Genomic DNA, 9,457 nt, shown 5'->3' on the forward strand with positions numbered 1-9,457 from the left:
CCCTGGTGGGAAGACTTCCTGTCCGGACACCAATTCCCTCAGACAAAGTCCCTGTAGAGGTTCAAAATCAAACATGTGTAGTACACTGTATGAATAGATCTCTTATAATCGGCTTGTGAAAACGTACCTTGTCACTTGAGAAGAAGTTTCGGAAGAGGAGCATAGGCCAATTTGTTTATTTAACAAAACAGTAAACAAAACACTGTGCAACTCCGGCCATCGCATTTCCTGGTTTCCGACCCCGGCACTGATTACCTTTGACCTAACTTAATTTATCCTGCTTTGTCAGCTTCTTTAATAAAGAAAAGCGGACAAACATGTCTGTTGAGGTCACAGTAAGATCAGGGCTGATGACGGCTGAACCTCTCAAACAGCCTTGACACCCATGCAAATATTAGTTTGAGGAGCTTTTATTTTCAACCCTTCCACACCCATACATTCAGAGAGAGGTTTATAAGTCAAAAATGATGAACGACAATCATGTTTATCGGGAGACAGGTTTGTTTTAGGAGTCTGGTAAGAATCTATCTGGACGTGACTTTTAATGGCGACCTTGATTAAAAGAAATGAATTGATAAACGCAACAGCTTTCGATTCCGTGTGTTCCCTCTTTGGGACTTACAAGAAAACTAATGATGAGCTTAAAATGAATGTAGGTGTGTGTAAATGAATGACCCCTCTCATAATGATGTGGATAGAAAGACATAAAATTCAGAGGCATGGATGGCAGATACGATAAAGAGAATAAAACAGTGTATTCTTGCAGTTGAATCAGCCTCGCAGGAAGCTCCTACTATTGCCTTGAACACAAAGAGAAAATCATTGGTTTGCCAAGGACAGCCGGAGCTAATAAGTGTGTAACACGATAGAAAGGAGAATTAGTTCATAGCTGTCATCTTGTTGATGAAGAGGCAATCAAAATCAAAGTGAATCATTCTACGTTTTGGAATTCAAACGGGCCATGCTTCAATATGACGAATCAGGCGGTGCGCTGCATGTTGATTGATTCCATCCATGAAAACCTAATAGATTTAGCCCTCTGTGAATTTGGCTCTCATTAACCTCGCAGCATTTTCATATGAGAATGTATTGGAGCCATTTTATCCTGCTCTCAAAGGCAATTCACTGGGTGATAAATCCTTTGCCTTATCTGGCTGCAGGTGACAGCACAGCAGAGTGCTGACTGGGGCGCAAACACACACACACCCACACACACACACACACACACACACACACACACACACACACACACACACACACACACACACACACAGCGGCAGGTGAATAGCCCCATGCGTGAAGTTTTGCATAAACACACACACATCCACATCCACACACACAAACATCCACATCCACACACACACACACACACACACACACACAATTATACACACAAGCAATGCTTTCTGCCTGACTGCATTCACCTGTGGGCTTCTGTGGCACCTTCCAGAATGTTCTTTGTTGAAGGGACCGCATGGTGACCTGTGAGCAGGAGAATGTGAAGCGGAGAAACCTTGAGATGTGACCGGAACCACAGGCACACTCATGGACCCGGACAACTTAGTGCCAAAAAAGAATCCTCTCCTCTCGGCACAACCCCGCCCCCCCTCCCCCCACACCCCCACCCTCGCCCTCTCCCCAAAAAGTAAGTATAGAGGAGAAGAAGAAGAAGAAGAAGAAGAAGAAGAAGAAGAAGAAGAAGAAGAAGAAGAAGAAGAAGAAGAAGGAGAAGAAGGAGAAGAAGGAGAAGAAGGAGAAGAAGAAGAAATAGGAGAAGAAGAAGAAGAAAATGAATTCAATTACACACCCGAAACCCACTGCCGGGCCTCAGGGAGTGATATCACTGCCATTTAAAATTCTGATTACTCACAAAACCAATAACATTTTGACTCCTTGGTAATGGACCAGTAGATTAGAAAATTTAGATTACATTTAACTGCCTGTAGATTCTCATTAAACCGCCACCAACTAGTTAGAAACAATAGGTAATTAAGAGTGTAATGAAGCGTGCTAGCGTTAGCGCACGCCGGCTATGCTACTCTGCTGGGACCCAGCCTTACTTTGCACTTATCCTGCAGCGACGCCACACCACCGTCTCATTTGGGCGATGGCAACGTATTTAATTAGATTAATGAATTTTGGTCGTGTCTCCGAGGGGTTCGCTCGGTTCCTGGCGGTGACAGTCTAACAACAGATTATGTATTGGAGGGTGGGGATGGGGGGAAGAGCCCCCCCAGGCAGGCGCGCCGGTCCCTCGATGGAGGGGCCGCCACGCAACGTGTGACGGCTAGGGTGTAAACCCCCGTCTCCGGTTTACTCCCGCTTAATTGTCAGATTCCGACAGGAAAACAGCTAGGCGAACGTTGTGTGTATACTTAAAATAAGATCAACAAAAGAAGAAGGAGGGGAAAAAACGATGCAGAAAGAAACTCAGGAGGATTCGATCTTTGTTCCCGTGTGAGGTTTATTGAATAATTCCTGATTGATGGTGACAAAGGAGGAACACGAGCAGAGACAAGAAAACCTATAGTGATAGATGAGAGAGAGACCCCGTTCGGGTTGCTGCTGGCCTCTGTGGCCACCGCCACGGCTAGGCTAATGGATGTGTGAGTTAGGAAATAGAATGGATGATACGGAGCCATGCCTCCGAGGTGCCGGGTAGACCAGCCCAATAGAATAAACATGTGTGCATCTTTTTTAATAGGCTGTTTAATTTTAAATGTCCTGAAAAAACAACCAAAAGGGGCCACTTGTGTTATCGACAAGTCCTTATTATAGTCGTGTTGTGAACTTATCTATTTATGTTAACTTATTATGTTTTGATTTACAAAACTGTATCAAATATGTTAGCCTACATTCAAATTAATTGTTTTTTGAATTTCCCATCACAAGCATTACTATTATTGTGTGCCATCAATGAACAGTAATTCTTAAAAAAGGTATTTGTTTATTTTCTGTCAGCCCCAGTTCATGGCTTACATTTTCTTGATCTGGGGTTTAAAAAGGTGTTTTAGTTATTGTTTATGTCACTAAAACAGAGATGTATGTGTGTAGGACTACAAGCGTTGAATGTTGTGTTGATACTATATTAACTCCCAGGACGCTGTCCCCAGAGTTAATTCCATACATAATCAGTTAATTAAGCAGCAACACATTTTAATTTACTTACCCAGTCCAGGGGTTAGTATTTAGGATTAGATATGTTGGTGGTTGTTTTCGCAGCATAGGCCTATTATCCATAGTGCACACATGCACATTCTTGCCCAGTGTGAACGTGAGATTTCACTATTTCTTAGTGCTGAACTAAGCAATACACTCTCTCCGTATCCCTTAATTTATGAATATTGGATAGTAAGTATGGTTAGCTAAGGTGCTTTGGGTTATGGTTAGACTGCTTGCTGAAAGCCTCCTCCTGTAGGATGAGACAGGTCCACCATGGAAGTACCAGAACCATACCAGAATCCATCACTTCAATTGTATGTACTCAATCGATGAGGTGAGGCAACAAGACGAGATGAGGCAATACAATACAGAGAAAGATCAATATTGACGAACACCGCTGGCCAGATTTTCCAGTCTGACAGATTTCCTGCCTGATGATATTGAGCTCTAACCAAGTGTAAATATGTTGTTAGACTATGAAGAGACTCATTTTGTATATTATCACCAAATGACTTCCAGGTGAGAGGGGCTTTCATGCTGCCCCAACCGACACAAACACCCAGCTCTAGAACGTGGAAGTCGGCCAACATTCCACATTCCGAGCCTTCATCCGGAGGGCAACGGAACAGCAGACCGCCGCCGCCAGGTGTGGACCACCGGGCCCCTACGCACTGCCGTGTGTGTCCCCGTGTGACGGGGGGCAACCTGAACGCACCCCCAGGCCCCCCTCAACTGGTGAAGAACCCATGCGCTTTCAAACATGAAACGAGTAGTTTGGTAGAATCACATCGCCCTCCACAGGAACGGGATGCAACATAAGGGAGAGAACGGCGCTAATTGCTCAATTTTTAGTTGGTGTAAACTTTAATGGTCTGAAACCTAACGGCTTCTTCACACATCTCACACATGTTAGACATTCACACCAGAACTGTGAAACACAGACGGTGTGCCGAGGGGGAATTAAGTACCTGCGCCGGGAGAGAGTACTACACACCAACACGCCACGCGTATATGTGTCCTCCACTACTGTAGGCCCACAAGACCTGTTTGTAAACAGTCACATTCAATTTAAAGTCAAGCTGACGGACCACAGAGGAGCAGCGGGGAGCGAGTGTATTGATTTGTAAGAGAGACAGACAGAGAGAGAGAGAGAGAAAGAGAGTGAGAGTGAGAGTGAGAGTGAGAGAGAGAGAGAGAGAGAGAGAGAGATAGAGAGAAAGAGAGAGAGAGAGAGAGAGAGAAAGAAAGAGAGTGAGAGTGAGTGAGAGAAAGAGAGAGAGAGATAGAGAAACACACACACACAATCACACACACACACACACACACACACACACACACACACACACACACACACACACACACACACACACACAGAGGTAGAGACAGATAGAGAAACGAGAGAGAGAGAGAGAGAGAGAGAGACACGGGGAGAGAGGGAGAGGGAGAGAAGCAGGTGGCCCAGTACAGATAGTCATACAGACTGGGGGCTTGGAGGCTTCTCAGAAGGACAGGGCCTTGTATTGTCTCACCCGTGTGCACGGTCACACGGCGCGGTGCCGCTCCCCAAAGAGCCCGGGTCTTATGGCGGCGGTGTTCCCCGGTCCTCATCCCAGCCCTGGCTTATTGTCAACGGCTGTTTTTTAATTTCTCAAACGCAATCAAGTGTGACACAAACTGTTTACCTAGCGTGTCTGCCACCAGAAAGAGAAAGGGGATGGGGGAGGGAGGAGAGGGTGGGGGTGGGGGGGGGGGGGGGGGGGGGAGGGTGGAGGAGGGGAAAGCAGACACGCGAGCCAGGATCTCGGCACAAAATAATCCTCCGTAATACCAGGAGTTTAAAGAGGCTTTGCCAATATCCCCCCTGCTCTTAGGAAAAAAGGATGGGAGATGATGAGAAGAAAAAAACATCAGAGGAAAGCTGCTAAATTTGCCCATAGTCTCGTTTGGGATTGCTAATCATTGTTTTGAGAGCACAACAATACAGGGGTATTAGGGCATAATCGTCTGAAGATAACATCCCCAAGAAAAAGAGGGAATGTAAAAAGGGGGGAAAGAGAGGGGAGGAGCGCATGGGTGAGGAGATAATGTGCCCACAGAAGGGCAGCGGCGATAGTAGCGCTCCCCCAGCCCACCCCTAGACACAGGAGCCAAAGCCCAACTTTATGAACATCTGGGAAAATCACTTATGAAGGTTGAAGTGAAGACAGGGTATTTGATGAAACAGAAGTAATATGAATCATTGAAGACAATATTGATATGAAATAAACGTGTTGAAGGAGTAGGCACGGACACGACCCCGCCCATCTCTCCTGGCACATGCACATGTGCATGCACACACACACACGCACACACACACACACACACACACACACACACACACACACACACACACACACACACACACACACACACACACATGCACACGTGCACACATGCACACATGCACACACACAGGCCCACGCTTGCCGTAGCCTATATCGTGTTGGCCTCCTCCGTCAACTACACCTGCTCTAAGGTAACACAAATGTAGCGCGCAGGGCTTAATTTGTGTTTAATCCGCTGGGTGGACGGATCGTCACGAAGCCCATCACGCTGTATCCAAGTCGCAGCGAACTCCTGGTTCCTGGAGCCGCCGCCGCAGTACAACAGTCCTGGTGACTGACAGTGGCCTAGGATTGTTCAGTTTGTCTCAAAGGTAGACGCAATATAATCATTTTCATAGATATGTATTCCATTTCATTAGCACACATAGTTTGCCATTTTATTAGTTGTAAATGTATCTTAGAGATCTGAATGTATATGCTGTTTCTGTGTCCATTAGTGTGTCACGTCAATTGTTGTTTAATTGGATGAATTTGGAGTTTCCTATGCCGTTCAGCCACCTGTCATTTATAATAGAGCAGTTCTGATAAATGTACCCTATAATCTATGGATCTATTGCATCGTATAGTCTATAGTCTATCAATGCAATCATACAGTTGTATGCTTTATGACATTGCTATTCTATTAGACTCAATTCAACAGGTATTGCTTATCTATTCCATGGTTTAATAAAATATTGTGTAACAATTTGTTGCTGTAGGCCAGCAGGTCATGCTGTTAACGGCATGCATAAAAACAATCCTACGCTTTTAAACTTTGAGCATCTGCCTTTCTAAAAATCTCTCCTCACACACATACGCCTGCACACCCACATTTTCCTTGACACAAACACATATGCCTGCACACACACATGCGCCTGCACACATACTTTGTGTGAGAAGCCAAAGTCACCTAGAAACCTTCACAAGCCTCTGACTAACTTAAAGCATTAAGAGTGAAGAGAACAGCGCCCCCTGATGGTACGCAATGCACGGACACTGTGAAGAGCACCAACTTCAGTGTTCAGGGGTCGACAGGAGTGTGTGTGTGTGTGTGTGTGTGTGTGTGTGTGTGTGTGTGTGTGTGTGTGTGTGTGTGTGTGTGTGTGTGTGTGTGTGTGTGTGTGTGTGTGTGGGTGTGTGTGTGCATGTGTGTGTGTAGAGAGAGAGTGAGAGCAAGAGAGAGCCTGTGTGTACGTGTGTATTTATTTGTGTGCAAAGAGAGAGAATGTGTGTGTGCGCGTGTGTATGTGTGTTCAAGTGGGTCAGTAGCTGGACTATTACGATTAGTTTGAACACTGTGTGCATGTTCGTGCACACAGTGTCTGTGTGAGGTGCGCGCGTGTGGCTTTGAGTTCCATGTAAGCTGTTCTGTGTGTGCGTGTGTGTCTGTTATGTGTGCGTGTGTCTTTGAGTGCCATGCAAGTTGTTCTGTGTGTGTGTGTGTGTTGCTGGTCATGTTGCCGATGTGTATGTTGGGGCTGGTGGTAGAGGCGATGGTGTAGTGGTGCAACTGTGTGTGTCCTGGGGCACATTGTGGCAGCAGAAGGTTGGTTAGGGGGGTAAGGGGTTTTGAAGCAGCTGCCCTGGGAGGGGGGAGGGGGGAGAGAGAGGTGGGTACCCGGGGCCCCCCGTACCGCACGGCGGGGAGGCAGATGGACCAGTGGGGGCCGGCGCCAGAGGGGCCGGGGAGGGCCAGGATGCTGCGGGGGAGTCTTTTGGACCAGGGGGAGACGGTCATGGTAGGCAGGGGGGGTGGGGGGTGGTCAACAGAGCTTGACCACAAGGTAGAAACTAAAGAATATTACAAATATGGACACTCATGGCAAATATAACGAGACGGGTCGGTTGACGAATGCGAGCAAAATGTAAACATCTGTAAACATTAGACAACAATCGTTTAAGATGCATTTAAAACTGAACAGCTCCGGTCACTCTGTGTTGCTTTGTCTGCGTGTGTGATCGATTGCAAAAAAATTGCAATAAAAAAATAAATATTGACAGCAACAGGAAATAGATCCCCGAAATATATATCCATCCAACAGATGAGTTTGGAAACACATACAAGTTTAGCCCACGAGTTTTCTGTACGTGCACCGTGTTGTGGAGGTGGCTTAGTCGGGAGGCAGGCAGCGGCTCCTGGTGGCTTTCAGAGAGCCACAGATGCTCCGCTGTTTGTGTGTTGACTTGCTGTAATTTGTTTGCTCTAATTTGTTGTGGCGCGCCAGGGGGAATTCCCGTTTTAATTTTGCTCTGTGTGTTTACCCCTCTTTGTGGATCGCTGATCTGTTAAGCGAAGAAGGAGAGCATAGAGCAGAGGGAGGGCGAAAGAGAGAGAGAAAGAGAGAGAAAGTGAAGGGAGGGAGAGAGAAAAAGGGAGCGATAAGTTAGGGAGAAAAGAGGGAGAGAGGGTGAGAGAGACATTGACATAGTGGAGAGAGTGAAGGAAAAGAAAGAGCGATATGGTGTGGCGTTGGGAGAGTCTAACGTTAGAAAACAACAGGAATAGTGCAGATTGTTTTAGGCTCTGGCAGAGACATCGGGCCCAGAGGCCTTGCTCACAGCCAACACCTGCTCCTTTCCCCCGGGAGCCCGGTTCCTGATCCCTGGTCCCCCCCCGTCTCGCCTTCCTAGCCCACTGCCAAGGCCGGCATGCTCTGCCTCCTCTCCCATCCCCTCTCTCTCTCTATCTCTCACCCAGAGTTCTGGTGCTGCTTTCTCCATCCACCAGTATTCCTCCTATTGTATCCATCTCACACACACACACACACACACACACACACACACACACACACACACACACACACACACACACACACACACACACACACACACACACACACACACACACACACACACACACAGGCCTTTTACTTCCCCCTCTGCTGGCTGTTGTCCAACCGCTCCTCCTCTTCGGACCGACTCCAAGTCCTGGGCCTTTCCTGCCCTCTCCCTGTCTCTCGCTTATCTTTGAACCCCTGCTCCACTCCCTCTCAACCACCAACACACACACACACACACACACACACACACACACACACACACACACACACACACACACACACACACACACACACACACACACACACACACACACACACACACAGACACACACCATGCACTAACCACACACCCACAAGCGTGCACACATACTCACACAGAGACACACAAGCACCCACACACACACATGCAGACACACCAAGCACTAACCACACACCCACAAGCGTGCACATGCACGCACACAGTGACACACACACACAGTGACACACACACACACACACACACACACACACACACACACACACACACACACACACACACACCCATGCACACTCACGCATGCACCCACACACATCCACAGACAGAAACACAAACCATGCACACACACGCCAACAAGCACGCGCACACACATGTTTGATTTTCTTCATTCTGCTAGCACTTCTTGCTGCAGAAATCCTCCTCCTCTCTGGTCTCCTCTCTCCCCATCAGCAGCTCCGCTCCCCTGGGCTGTGCTGAGCTGTAATCAGCATGCCTCCACACCTGGATGACTGACTACGACTCGTTAAGTCTGATTGAAAACACACGAGCGCTCGCACATACGCACACACATAAGCGCACACGCACACACACGTATGCATGCATTCACACATAAAAATCAACACATCAGCACCGACAACAATTGCGCCATTTAAAGTAGGCTAGAGTCGCAGCTAGTAGAACCTATCAGCCCAAAATGTGTGATTTGTAGTAAATACAAAAAAAAAGTATGAAAAAAAAGTGTGTTCCAGAGTGTTAAGTGTGTGTATATGCATTCTGCAAACTAAGCACAATGATAACCCACACTTTGGAAGTGAAGATGATCATTTTTTGCTCCCACCTCTAATCAGACTATTCAACTACTACTCAAAGTTATCTTAGCCATGTAAACTGTTTCA

Source organism: Gadus morhua, chromosome 11 (assembly GCF_902167405.1).
Source record: "Gadus morhua chromosome 11, gadMor3.0, whole genome shotgun sequence".
Lineage (NCBI taxonomy): Eukaryota > Metazoa > Chordata > Actinopteri > Gadiformes > Gadidae > Gadus > Gadus morhua.